This window comes from Sinohyriopsis cumingii, chromosome 6 (assembly GCF_028554795.1).
Source record: "Sinohyriopsis cumingii isolate HCF-2022 chromosome 6, ASM2855479v2, whole genome shotgun sequence".
In the NCBI taxonomy this organism is placed as follows: Eukaryota; Metazoa; Mollusca; class Bivalvia; order Unionida; family Unionidae; genus Sinohyriopsis; species Sinohyriopsis cumingii.
This window is the reverse complement of record NC_142966.1, coordinates 76,233,657-76,249,367: the sequence shown is the minus strand read 5'-3', so window position 1 is coordinate 76,249,367 and position 15,711 is coordinate 76,233,657. Positions and strand designations below refer to the sequence as shown.

Here is a 15,711-nt window from a genome sequence, read left to right as displayed (position 1 = left end):
TTGGCGAGCGTCTTTATCCGAATAGCGCCAGCGCATTACACAATTACAACTCGCGCAGTGATTATTCTGTTGTTGTCGTAACGCAATTATTAATTCGGCATCAATATCAAAACGCCGCTGTTTTTTTTTATCCTGTTGGCGGTAACCCGAGAGTTTTCTATCAATGACGCTTGCATCGATGGCGACTCCGTCAGTGACTCCGTCGGTGACAAAGTCACTGACTTCGTCAACAACAATTCTTCGAAGCTGATTTATCCTCCGTACTCGGGACACTGCAAGATAGACTAGATTCGACCATTCGATGCGATTATCAACTATCCAAACAATTGTGTCCGTTATAGTTAGTCCCTCACGAGGAATGTATTGTCGTTGCGTATCCTAGCGTCCACGGGGATTTATCAGCACGTAGCGCGTCCTCGACGACGCTGATATCAACGAGCACAATATCATTCAGCACGAGAATTTGTTTTTCTGGCCGGCCTGGAATCTCAACTTCAATGTTCTGCCGCCGTGTATCCGCGGGTCTATAGCATAACGGCACTGGGCGCGTTGGAAACTTTTCCTTATGCAACGTAAACAACTTCCGCTGAAGTGTGTCTCTGACTATCTTTCTACTCGCTACAATTAAATCGTTTGGTCTCCATGTTTCCCAGAATTCATTTAACGGCGTTTCCGGAATCACCTCGCGGATTATTTCACACTGAATTCTATCCGGCTGTAATCTGATTAATTTTTTAACCCCGCGCAGTTGTTCATCAAGTGCCCGGTAATCAGTATCGGTTTCTTCATAATAGTCCACAAAACCCCTTAACCAATCATGTGGACCCTCGCCGACAAATGGTGGTGGTTGGCCATGATCCCCACACATGATTACCGCTGTATTATCGAGCAGCAACCAATCAAGAAACATTCGTAAAACATCTAACGAAACAGTACATATCTCATCCCAAATGATAACCCCAGGAATAAATTTTTCACCCATTCGATCAGGAGTCCACTCGCCGCCGCTGTATCGAAAAAAGCTGTGATAAGTAACGGCGTCAACATTTCGTTGTTTTATCTCTCGCGCTAGTCTATGGGTCGGTGTAAGCACGATTATACTTGCCCGCGTTCGAAATAATTCAATTGCCCGAGTCGTCTTTCCTGACCCGCCACAGCCGCTTAAATAAACCGTCTTGTGTCTACAAATTGGATCAGAACACGGTGGTGCATTAGACCATTCTGATAATTTATCACCGCGTAAGTAATTGTTTTCAACGGTGACATCTGCTGACGGGGAATAATCGCGTCGTATTTCATTTTTAATTCTCCATGTACCCCAACTCTCGTCTGGACTAGTAAACTCGGCTACGTTTTCCTTATACGCTACGTCAACATAAAACGAATCAACGGCTACTCTAACCGCGGTGCCGGGGAATCTATTTATCATCGAGAATAAATTGATAGCGGCGTAACCCAGCATAGACGCCCTCAAATGCGGGTATGCCGGGCTGTCTCCATCGCTGTAGGTAACAACTGTACCCAACCTTGTTCCATTGGACAAGAAAGCTGTTTCGCAGTTCACGTATCTATTTTTCGCCACTGCGTCCTTGATTACGAAATCATATTCTGCGTCATCTATAATCAGCCGTGAGCAATATCGTTTGTAGTCGCAGTTTTTTCCACCTTGTGTGAACTTACCAATTATTCTTCTACCGAGATCTTTTGCCTCGTGGTTTCGTTGGTTGAATATCCTCCTGGACCATTCGACGATATATTCCTCGTCGCCATCGATGTGTTTTCTGGATTCGTCAATTATGCTATCTGGACGCTCCGGTTCTGGTAACCAGACTTCAGTCTGCGCTCGGTATGATATAATCGCGTCACTGACAATCAACGATACAAGCATGCTACAATCAATCATGTACCGTAGCAGCGCTATTGGCAGCCACTTCTTTTCAGCCATGTGTCTACCGATCCAAATATAGCAACAGCGATGAAGTCCTGTCGCGAACTCAAATGATACTACGCGAGCGAATCCGGTTAAATCAAAATCGGGCAGTGGTCCATTAATAGCAACACGAGTCATTTCATGTCTGGGGTGTCCAAATCGTCTAAAGTACTCAGCGGCGGATCCATACCCGAGAAAACTCGCTGGATAACAGGCAACCATATCAACGGAAATCATAGCGTCGCGGTTGTATTCAGTGTTCCATAGTCACCGTGATAGTATTCCAAACAACTGGATTGTACATCCGGTAGAAATTCCTTGCGTGTTGGGCTCCACGCATTTTTCCTCGCTGCAACATGAGCCGCAACCGATGGAATCGTAAAACAATTTGTTAGCAGTTGTTCATCATGCTCTTCAAATTCTATGGCGGTTTTTTTCATCCTGTTGTGAAATGCTTCAGTGCGGTATAATTCACCGTTTGGTCTTACAAACTGATCAAAGATATCAGCGCTGCGAAGTAACCACACTGATACAGGGTCGTTTTTACACAAATAAGCGATAGCATCAAATAGTTTCCTCTCCGCGAGAAAACCATCCTGTATAAATTCCCCGGGAATATACTTTACTGTTCTATCCCGTGGAAACACTGTGATCGCGGGCGTCCATGCGTGTTCGTTATGATCAATAATTTTGATTGGGGCCCCATTTGATTTGTACTTTGATTCGTATAATACTTCGCCGGTTATCGTTGTAACGGTTATTGGAAATCTCAGCGATGTTTCTAATCTCGCTATGTCGCTGATGGTTGCTCCACGCTCGCGCACTGTCTCCTCCCACTGGTTGATTTTGCTACGTCGTAAATCAGTCAATTTGTTTCCTCGACATGCATTTGTAAAATGCTCTGTAACTCGTTCTGCTACACAATTTATCCCCGTTGACTGTTTCATTGGTTTCAGTTTTCCGATATCAGGTTTCTTATTTAACGGGTATATTCCATAAACAACTGCTGTTTCAGGATACGCTCGTTCATAGTATGGTCTGTCAATTCCGGTTAACAGCCCGGGCTTGGAGTCGCGGCTAACAATGACTGTTTTCTTGTCGCTGAGAACTGGTTCAAATTTATCACGTATGATCCAATTACCTGATTCCACCCGGACAATGAATTTTACTCTGAAGAAATACTTTTTACCGTCAAGTTGTGATATTATCGTTGCTGCGCGGTTGTCGTTCATGGTAGCATCAACAACGCCATCAATTCGAAATGTTGACCAACTATGAGATGCGCCATCACGCTTGAATTCATCGATACAATCGCGTATTTTACTCAACAGGGTTCTATCGTTTATTAACGCTTTTGGTGCGTCCTTGAGGACTCTATCGAGATTGAACTTAATATTTTTCCAGGGCTTAATTGCTGCTAATCTCTCGAACTCATCCATATAATTAAAACAAGTATTTAAATGAAAGAATATAGTATAATGAATCACTGCAAATGGTTGATGATTGGGTCGACAACCCCGTGCAATAAATCATGTAGAGGTGAATTCTGCGGGTATCATTTACAAAGCGTTCGTAATGGTTCTCTTGGCCCCCTCCCGTGCTTGGTTTGTCACGTCGGTGTAAGAGGAAAATCGCAGTTGTGTATCAATTGTGGCGAAAAGCGATACAGGGAACTAAAACGCTATTATGACAAGCGAATTAAAAACGCCGTCATTGACCCCACCGCCGACTTCGTCATCAAAACCCCCCAAGACTACGTTGAAAGATTTATAATTAAACCAAATAATAAATTAGACAAATAGTATTATTATACAAATGGACCAAGAATTTCAGCCGCATCCTGTGCTCGTAAATTACGAGGCATCTCGCGACGGCATTGTTAGAAACCGCAAACTGAAGAAGCCGGTTGGTACCGTAAGTAATCAGGGGTATCTGATGTTTGGTGCCGGAAAGAAGAAGTACCATGTTCATAGGGCGGTATTTGAGGTATTCAACGGATTAATCGAAAATGGACTTGTGATTGATCATATTAATAATAATAAGACTGATAATTCTCTTATAAACTTGCAAGCTGTCTCGCAGAGTCAAAATACCAAAAAAGGCCAAACCGGTAAATACCCAAAGAAAGCAAAACCCGTAAAGTCATTTGATACAACAACTCACGAGGAAAAAATATTTCAGTCGATGAATGAAGCCAGTAGATACTTTGACATTTGTATCGCCTCAATACGAAAAGTAGCAGAACGAGTATATCAAACAGCAATCTCAAAAAAGACCGGGCATAGAGTTCGATTTTCATATGTAAATATCAGCGAGTGACGAAGTCACCGGCGCCTATGGCGCTGACGAAGTCGCCATGACAATAAATTGTCCATTCCGGAAGAAAACAAAGTATTCAGTATTGTTGAACACCTCGGGATTGATACACGGGGTTTCATTTTTTTTAATTTAAAAACAAGATGTTCTATAAGAATAATGAATATCGAAGACATCAATAATATATTAGCCGAGATTTCAAAATTAAAAAATCAAGGAATTGAATTATCTGATGGTCTCGACAGTGAAAAAATATTATCCGATTATGAGATTATTAACGAACAATCGAAACGGGGGCGTTTTACCCTGGCCCGCGTGTACTTTTTCATAAAACGATTACAACATACGATCAATGAAAACTTGTACCACAATGACGCAAATGCATTCATTGGACTATTCACTGCCGTTGAAATAATACGAAAAAAACTCGGACGTGTTTGTGAACGACGCCGGGAGATTTCTAGTAAGATCAAAAACATTAGAAGGATTATAGACGAAAACTCCGGCGAGAAATTAGAAATTGCTTCGCAATTGCAATAATGGTAGGCGAATCACTTACTACTCGGCTAGCCAGAGAGCGGCTAGCAGCGCTTAAAAAGTTCATACCGTTACGAGACAGGGTCCGAGAACAACTTCAAACGCGGCAGCAACTACAAACCGATTTTACTGTTGGAAGCGAACAACTCTTTGCCCCGGTAACTAAAGCGACCAAAGATGTTACGGCGGCAACTGTACCCGTCCTCGATGCGCTTGAAAAGATAGCGGCTCAGACCGAACAAACAAAAAGGTCTTTAGAAACACTCCCTGCAAAAATAGCGACTGCCACAACACGGAGGCCACCACCACTCGCTATAACCGAACCACAAGAACCTTATGTTACAATGGACGACGAAGAAGAACTAGGTGCTACCGCAAGAGAACCAGAAGAAGAAATACCGGAAGAAACATCGGAAGAAATACCGGAAGAAAAAGAGAGAGAGAGGAATATACTCAAGAAGGGCATAATAGATCAAATCAGGGCCTTCAGCGATGAAGAATTAATTGATTTTGCCGCCAACAATTTTGCTAAGAATTTACGAGATAGGCATATCAATAGCGGCTACGAGAAAAATATAAAGTCGTTAAGGGATTGGACAAGAATGGTGTATTTAGCGAATAAACACAAGAGTGCATTACTACGTGGTGATGGCCCCGATTACGACGCATTCCACAATAAAGTAAAAAGTAGAATACCAAAAAAAGGAAAAGGATACTCTGTTGGTAAAGAATCCTACGGCGTTACCTGTCCTAACAGTGTTCTCAGTGATATATCACGGCTAGAGGTACTAATCGGAGGAAAACGAGCCGGAAATAACTCTCCGGAAATAATCAATGAGGCCGCTGATATTTGCAAGCGGTTATTTACGGGCGGTATCATGGACGTTAGTGCGTATCGAACGCTCATAGACGAACTCGTGGATGATTAAAAAAATTATCGTTTTTGTTAATTCTGGCCGTTTTTTGCCATTTTTTGACCGTTTTTTGCCATTTTTTGCCATTTTTTGACCGTTTTTTGCCGTTTTTCGAGGGCAAAAACCCCAGGAAATCATTTAGAGAAAATCGATGTTTTTGCTGAAAAATCGAAAAAAAACGACTATAGGCAACCAAAAATGACTAGAAATCAAGAAAAAACCGGAAAAAAACCGGATTTTTATCGAGGGCAAAAACCCAAGGAAATTTTGATAAAATTTATTCCGGTTTTCCACACGGCGGTGGGAAGGGGGTGGTGATCACAATCACTGGTGATCACAATCACTAATTGAAAAACCGGTGTTTTATAATAAAGATGATCATACACTACAACCACGATAAACCAGTACTCGTCTACGTGGTAAACTCGCGATTGCCTGTTTACCGCGCGTACTATGGAGATGGTCTCGGTAGCACCATTGCGGGGTTATTTACAAGAATGGCTCCAAAAGTAGCGCCGTTAGCCAAACAATTAGGAATGAAGGCTATTGATGTTATTCGTGATAAGGGAATCAGCGCTATTGGAGACGTTGCCGGAAAGGCGCTTTCTGCAGCAAAGGACAAACTAATGTCGTTGGTGAGGAGAAAAAAACAGAAACCACCGGTGATGCCATCAACGACAGTGATGCCTGCGAATGTCAGTAAAGTAATAAATAACGCCGTGGAAGAAAAATTAGAGTCGTTGGCGGCTCAGTCATCCACCAACGCGCCCATAAACGCAATAGCGGGAGAGTGGTCTTAAACAGAATTCAAAGAATTTACGACGAAAAAATCGCAATTGAAAACATCAACATGATAAATAATAGAAATGTTTGCGCGAACCGCTGATCCCGCGTTTGATATGGATGCCCCAGTGCGCAGGGATGATTCTGTCCGCGATTATCAATATTATTCTTATTATGCAGCGCAACCTGACCTACGATCGCGAATTGAACTTCAAGTCCAAGATACCAGTAGATACTTTCTGCCATGTGAAGCGTTTATCGAAATTGAGGGAGAACTCGTGACAAATGCCGCCGATAATGCACCATACGCAGATGACAATCATGTTCGAGTTGGTTTCGTCAACAACGGTATCATGGTGTTATTTGAGAGCGCCAGATATCTTATTGACGGGCGAGAAATTGAATCAATAGAACGCGAGGTTGATGTTGCAACGACGATAATTGGGTTAGCGAGATACTCGGACGATTATACGAGATCGGCGGGCCCATCTATGATGTTTGCGAAGGACTCCGCCGATAACGCTGATCATTTTCAGTACGTTAACGTGCTGACGAAAAAAGATATCGCAGGTGATCAGGCTGAAGCAGCCAATCCAGACCGCAGAGCAAAACCGGACGCTGATTTCACTGTTATAAAAAGTCTTAACGATAATTACAATATGGGATTCGCAGCACGAATGTCGATGCTAAAAAGACCACGCCGGCAGTTTTCATGCGTGATTCCACTCCATCACATATTTGGATTCTGCAGAAATGTCAGGAGGGTTATCTATGGGGCCAAGCATACAATCGCGCTAACGCGAAGGGGCGATGATAACAATGCAATATGGCGTGCTGCTGGCGTCGCTGCCGGTAAAGTCATTTTAACTAAAATGGCATTGTGGATGCCGGTGCTGACTCCATCAGTTACCACGGAAGCACGATTGTTATCATTTATGGAACAGGGAGGAAAATCGTTGTTGAGTTGGCTAGCGGTAACAACTGATGCTAAAGAGGATAACGTCGCCGATACGTTTACATGGCACTTGGCATCAAAACAAGGCGTTTCAGCCCCGCGTCATATTTTTATAGCGCTACAGAATAGGGAACGATTGGGTAATCAAGAACGCAGCCATATGATAATTGATCAATTAGGAGTCAGGGATGTTTCGCTGAGAATAAACGGACAACAGGAACCATCCGAGGATATACAGCTTAATTACGGCGACAACCATGTCGCACGTGTGTACCATCGATTGCTGTCATATATGGGTCGTGATCAAAACGTCGACACTGGTTTGCAAATATCACAATTTGATTTTAAAAACCTGTATCCGATTTATTATTTTTCGCTGGAACATCTTGATTTAACGAGACAATCCGTCGTTGATATACACTTCCGAGCTCGTATAGCCCCGGGTGGTGTTAATTACAGAGCGGTTGCTGTCATTCTCAGCGATAAATCAATGCTGTTGGAAGGTGTTGGTGGACGAATGAGAATCGTTGATGCGTCAGTGGAAAACATGTAATTGAAAGCACAATCACGTTTACAATAAAATGTCGTATAGTGTAGTCAGTGTAGAGTTGACTGATGGTCAAGTCAAAAAATTACGATCAAAGTCGGCTAAGCAATGCGGGACCACAATAACGCTGAAGCCGTCGCAGATGGCGGGTGGTAATTATAAGATATCGTTGACGGAGGGTCAAATAAAACATTTCAATAATGCGATGAAGAATAAAAAGGGTGTTCAAATAGATTTTTCGGCCGCAGCGATTAAAAACATGGAAAAGACCGGTGGGATATTTCCGCTGTTAGCTGCGATTCCGGCATTGATTGCCGCGGCCTCACCAGCAGTGGCGAAGGCGGCGGCGTTAGGAGCCGTTGGTACCGCGGCGGGGATGGCATTGAAGAAGGCAACCGGGAAGGGCTATAAAAAAAAACGATCCGTGGCCGGAAAGGGTCTAAGACTACCGGGAACCCCGTATTCATGGTACTCGGGAAAGGGTCTAAGACTACCGGGAACCGTTTATTGACTCAGGAGTCAATGACTCCCATGTCTAATTTTGATTTAATAGACGCCGCAAACGCGCTAGCGATAAAAAACTTCAGAGGTGTTTTTATGAGGGATCAATTACCGGCGGCACCAAGGAATATTGAAACCGGCATAATTAACCTCGATGGGTCCTCCGGAGCGGGAACTCATTGGGTTGCATACGCGATTGATCCTCGTGCGATCGTCTATTTTGATTCATACGGGTTAGCCCCGCCGAACGAGTTTATGCGGTATATCCGGACGTGTTCAGCCCGGGTTTTTTATTCCACGCTGCCAACACAGCAGTTAAGCGACCCGCCGATATGCGGCCGTGAAGTATTGAACGTACTCGCGGCGATTTCATCATCGCGAAAACCACCTCATGTGGTTGTAAACGAATACACTAGTGGGGTCGTAGAGGCCCGGCGGGTTAATTAGAAACGCTGTTTTTTTTTACAATAACGATGATTGATATTTGGGGACGACCTATTTCGGCGCTGAAAGGATCCACGGAAACGCCCGCCACCGATGACATAAAAAAACTAATCGAGGATGAAATCGCTGATACGTTGAATTTAACAAGTGTTGACCCAGGTGAAATAGTTGTATTTCAAGACCGCCAGGGTAAATTGAAATCCAGTAATGTGTCGCTGGATGACGTTTTAACACGACGGCGTGATGCCGCCGAGGACACTATCGCGCTGTATACCAGCGACGGACGACTCAAGCCGGGTGAACATCTGTCGACGATAACATTAGTCAAAGACGGTTTTATAAGGTTGAATAGATCGGTGACCGAACTTGACGCGCAGGTGAAAAAATCTGTCACCGAGGTGAAAAAGTCTGTCACCGATATACAACTCACTACCGCTAGTTTTTTCGGGACCCCGACGGTAACCGAACCGAATCTTGCAACAATAAAAAATACTATTTCGGAGTTTACAACGCTGTCGGGCCAATTTTACACGTTACGAAAAAATGTTAACAGGATCGACGACAACTTTGATAAATTCTTTGGTAAAAAAAATACCAAGCTGGATGAAATCACAACAACTATAAATGATATCACTGCGTATGGACAGGAAATAAAAACAATCAAAACTGATGTTGCAGCGAACAAAGGGAGTGTAGACGTGCATGAACGGGAAATAGAAATAATCGGCGCTAATGTTGCAACGATCATAAATAATGTAGACTCGCATACAGGGGAAATAGGAACGATCAAAACTGATATTGTAGCGAACAAAAGGAATATAGACGCGCATACACAGGACATAATGACAATCAGAGCTGATATTGAAGCGAACAAAAAGGGTGTAGACGTGTATAGAGGGGAAATAGGAACGATCAAAACTGATGTTGCAACGAGCAAAAGAAATATAGACGTGTATGGACAGGAAATAAAAACAATCAAAACTGATGTTGCAGCGAACAAAAGGAATATAGACGCGCATACAGGGGGAAATAGAAACAATCGAACTTGATGTTGCAGCGAACAAAAGAAATATAGACGCGCATACAGGGGAAATAGAAACGATCAAAACTGATATTGTAGCGAATAAAAAAGGTATAGACGTGCATGAACAGAGAATAGGAACGATCAAAACTGATATTGTGGCGAACAAGAATAATATAGACGCGCATGAATGGAGAATAGAAACAGTCAAAACTGATGTTGCAGCGAACAAAAAAGATGTGGACGCGCATACACGGGAAATAGATACACTCATTACTAAGGTTGCAGCGAACAAAAAAGATGTGGACGCGCATACACGGGAAATAGATACACTCATTACTAAGGTTGCAGCGAACAAAAAAGATGTGGACGCGCATATACAGGAAATAGATATACTCATTACTAAGGTTGCAGCGAACAAAAAAATTGTGGACGCGCATATACAGGAAATAGATATACTCATTACTAGGGTTGCAGCGAACAAGAATAATATAGACGCGAATTTGCGGAGAATAGAAATAATCGGAACTGATGTTGAAGCGATTAAAGACGGACTACCGAGAGTAGCAGAGCAATTCGAAAAAATAAAAATCCCTCATGAGAACATCATCAACACAGTATACACAATTCGGCATGGATCATTCGATTGGACTCCTACACAGAATACAGTAAATACTACCGCAACTGTTAAGGGCATTTATCGATTGACACTGGTTTCAATGATGCAGTTTAATATATTATCGTCGAGTTCATCCGGGTTTAACAATACAATATCAACAATTATAGACAAGAACGCAACTGAACAGTTTACAATTTATGCCGTTGATGGAAATTTAGCCCGGGCAAACATCACATGGTATGTGGAATTTGTAGCGAATCTAAGTAATTAAAAACACTAGCTCTTTTAGAATAAAATGACCACCAGGGTAATTGAATCAGAGGTATCACCGACGTCACATCAATATCGATTCGATACCGCAAAAGAATTCTCCGCGAATTTGAAAACGCTTTCCGAACAATACCGCGCAAAAATAAAAAAATACCGCAGAAAAATAACCACCATCGACGCGGTCGTGTACTCGGTGTCGGGTATAGTAGCTGGCGCCGGTGTTATTTTATCCACGGTGACCACGATAGCCCCGATCGCTGTTCCAATCGCTGTCTCCGCGATGACAACAATTGCTGGAGTCGCCAACGCAATCACTAAAAAGATATCATCGTGTTTTCAGAAAAAACTCGACGAGTATACAGTAAAACATCAAATAGTATCCGACGCGTACTCGAAATTATCCGGGTTGATCTCGTTATCGATTGATAATTTGTTCATATCCGATGTTGAATTCTCCACGATGGTCCAGTTGTATAGCTCCGCGATGTCAAAAATCGAGGATTTTCAACTGGAAGCCGGAACCACCTGGTTGTTGAAATTAGACACTAAAAACAACGAATAATAATAATGTCGCTGAACCCCGAAGGGTCTCAATTACTTCAGCGGATCGCGGAGAACACCACTCCGGTACAAACAAATATGATATCGATAACGTCAACGAAGCCAGAATTCAGTGTGAACTTCCCGTCGCCGGTTCCAGTGAAGGAAATAGCACTGGCAAAATTGCGAATATATCACAGTTGGCCTAATATTCGAGCGGACGCATTTAACGGACAACAACCTAATAACTCGCTGGTTTTTGCACGGACAAATAAACCCGATGGGACCCCAGACTGGGAGGAGGTTACAATACCAACTGGGTCATACCAAATAGAACAAATCAATAAGGAATTTCAACGCAGGATAAAATCGATCACAGGAAAAGAATCAAAAATCGCTATTACGGTTCATGAACCGACGTTATCGTCGACGATTGAAATAAGCACACCGGGGTATATGGTTGATATTTATAACAGTTCAATAAGAACCATACTAGGATGGCCTAAGAATCCACCCGCGGACGCCCCCCCATCAACTATCCTCAGATACGATAACGGAGATGGTGGTAGGCATATTGCTCCATACAACGTAAATATTGCATCGGTGATAGCGATTAATCTAGTGTGCGATGTTATCGAAGGGAGTTACCAGGTGGATACCAAGCAATCAAATCAAGCTCAACAGGGGTATATCCTTTATTCGTTTTCACCAACAGCCCCTCCCGGATTTTTGATCATTGAGAGTCCGATTAATCCGGTCTATATGCGATGCCATGATCGGTTTTTAACGAGAATTAATTTTAGAATTACCGATCAGTCAAATAACCTAAATGACCTACAAGAGGAGGAGTTAGTGATCACTCTGTTTGTAAGATCATAGCAGCAGGGGGGGGGCGATGACATACATCGACGCGGTCGTCGCTGTGCTTACCAGGCGCTGACGACGCTGGGATCGGCGCGCAGAAGGTATTAATTAAACCAAATGACGTCCGGACGATCCCCCCGACGACGACGTCGTTTTTTTTTTACCAGGCGCTGACGACACCGGATCCGCTGAGTGCAGAAAGTACTAATTAAGCCAAATGACGTTTGGACAAAATGTCGGATTCGCCCCCCCTGCTGCTTACCGTCTGAAATTTTGGTCATTGGTCACGGTGACCATATGGTCTAATTACACACACACACACACATCTCACGGCTGTTAGCGTGAGTCCTAGTCTCTGCTCGACCAATATGGGTATGTGGGAAATCTCGGTACTTCTTCCCGGAATCTTCCCGTGTTTTCCGCCACCAAGATATATATCTCTTACAGCAATTTTGCATTAAATCGGAGTGCAGACAAAAGGTACAAAACAGTATCGGTAAGCTCTCTATAAATTAATGACCTCATTGGGTATCGCGAGTGTTAGTGATAATGACTGTATTCTTTATTTCCCAAAGTTACATCATGAGCTAAGATGAAGAAAAATAAAAAAAATAGCCGTGCAATATAAATAAACCACAAAACTGGGCAAGTTATATTCGTTCCAAGATTGCAAAGACATAATTTGGTTTTAGGTTCATATGTGGAAATGGTGAAGATTGCAGATACAGCTCATTAATTTACATTTGTACCCTCTTATCTGCCATTGTTTTTATAACTCAAGGATGAGACTTATTTCCGTTAAAACATTTCTTAAGCGGCCTGATACTTTGTACATTGCTGGAGTGGGGGTGACGCATAAACATGACAGAACGGTCCAGTAGACTTCAGAGCACAACACCATTAACATTTGTTTTTAATGATTGTGAGTTTAAATATCATGATTTTGATCTGTATTTGCATTTATTTCTGAATTCAATTGTGACGTTTTGTGTATTTACAAACTATTTCGGAAATAGATCTGCACCCAAAGTTCGATCGTCAGTGATATTCGGTTCACCATGGACAATATGTATGATTACTTCATCTTTTTCATACACGATTGTTGTTGTGTTGTCATTTCAAACTACATCAATTTTATTGCTTTATTTAATCAAGATATTTTCTTTAAAATGTACACCGTTTGTTATTGAGTGAATTAGCCATATGATACTGGATGTGTAAGACATATCGAATAGCAACAGGTCATTTAGGTTCAGTCACTCACAAATTGATTAATGTGTAAATCTAACCCAAAAGGGGTAATACTTAAAACCTACTCTTTTTGTTTGGGGTTCATTTTTAGTCTCTCTTGTTAGCTCCGTCTTATTACATCAACGTGTACTTCAGGGTCAACATTCTCGAGACATTTCAAGATCCCTTCAACTTGATGTAGAGAGACAGAGTGAAAAGGAGAGAGAAGGGAACGAAATATTATTCAATTTATTATGTCCAAATATGGAAATACAGGTGTGGTCACGTCGCTGTGGCAATAAAAGTCCTCGCTGCAAATGTTTTGTGGTACACATATCTATAAAGGAGCTGTACTATGGAGTAGTCCTTTCCGGAACCTTTTCTGTTTGCTTATTGCATATATAGAATCCTGCATCACATTTCTTTTGTAATAATTTGTTTGTTTGTGAGCTTTTAATCATATAAATTTACTCACTTTTGCCATGCATTCAACTTTGTAAATATCTTACTATACTGACTATCAATGAATATTGGCAATCTACCGACCTATACACCTTCAGTGATATAGCTGATAAAATTGCTTATTTCCAAATGAAATTTAATGCATTCTTAAAGCTTTAGTGCCTTTGTGATTTAGACATTAATTTATGGTTATCTTTCTTTGACCGGATCAAAGACAAATATATACACACTTTAAGACAAGGAGTGTTGAATTTCATAATTAGATGTTTCTGGCAGTTAACAACTTTTTATACACTGATAAAAATTGAAAGATATGATGTCGGTGATTCAGCGTCTTTCTTTCGATATCTCCGTGAATACTTATGATACGAGCTCGAAATTATCTGAATGATTTAGCATAAAATAATCCAGTGAATATAGGGTTTATTTACCAATAAAAATTAAAAGCATCGGTAATAGTGGAATTGGTGGGTGGGTCAAAACCTGTAAGGTTTGTTCCCATTCCACTGTCCATTAACCGATACTAATAAAAGCTTCTCTGACCAGAGCCAGTCAAGTAAATGAGTATAACATTACATTAGTTTTAGTTGCGGTGACTTGAAAATTTCAGTGAATACATTAGAAATTATGAAAAGATTAAACGTATAATTTTCTCTGTTTCAATTCTAAAACAGCTGTCATAAAGGCTGTCATGTGGATTAGGTCAGTTATTTGCTCGATTGTTATAAACGCCCTGGTAATATCCTTTACATATGAAGTACATGCAGCCGTATGAATAGCTTCATGTAAATTATGTCGTGACAATTTACCAAGGTAACGTACACTCCAGTCGTAATATTATCCTCCGTCGTTACTGAATGCCTGAAAATTGATACCAAGCACAGCCTTTCAGTATTCATGCTTGGAGGTATCTGGTACAATACTTCTGATGAAAACTATTTTGAGTAGCATAACTGTGTAACCTAATTCACGAAATTGCCTATAACAGAACCTAAATAAGTCTGCTCAGCTTGAGCCGACATTATCTTGTCACAAGACTGTATCCGGAAGTGAAGTTAGAGCATTGTCACAAAAGTGATTTGTATTAAGTATTAAAATTAGAACCTTAATCGCCATATATATTTGATTTGCTTTGTATGGAAACTAGGGCATTTATCACAATAGACGTTAGCATTGTTATGTATCTACACGTAGATCAGATGAAACTAATGGCATACCGAACAAAATAACCGGCTTTGAGGAGGCAAAAACAAAACACCTACCTGAATCGCTCCTTGTTCAACAACTGCGGGACAATAACTGTCACGAGGCTACTCACATGATCTATAAATTACTGCGGACTGGTACTCAGTCCATTTATAATGTTCTCATCATAGAAAGTTAAATTTCATGAAATAGTCATTTAACCAACATCCAGTTTACTGATTCCCATAAGGAGAACATTAAACCGAAGCACAATAACTTTCAAGTGCCGTTCCTGATTAGAATATCCACTGGTTGATTTTGAAATCTCGTAAAAGAAACAGACAATAAATACAATTTATAGTACTTTTTGAGTGTGAAGAAAAGAATGGATGTTCACTTGATAAATGGCAAAAGTAACTATTTGCTAAAACTATATATTACTTTCTAAAATATTAACGCATTATCAATTATTTTTTGTATAGATTCAATACAACGCAACACGTTACTCTCAAAAGAATTGACGCGTCATAAATTTGGGTATATTATTTAGAAAAATTATTATGCTGCACAATTTACGCATTACGTTTGGCCAC

General features: G+C 41.4%; 1 protein-coding gene across 3 annotated transcripts in view; it reads right to left on the bottom strand.

Annotated features, from left to right (window-relative positions):
• LOC149797249 (procathepsin L-like) overlaps positions 1-15,274 on the bottom strand; it is a 133,101-nt gene extending 117,827 nt beyond the window's left edge. For all 3 annotated transcript variants that reach the window (XM_089961948.1, XM_089961949.1, XM_089961947.1), the window contains exon 1: positions 15,196-15,274. The gene's annotated coding sequence lies outside the window, so the exon portion shown is untranslated. The remainder of the gene's footprint in view (positions 1-15,195) is intronic.
• Positions 15,275-15,711: the final 437 nt, after the last annotated feature.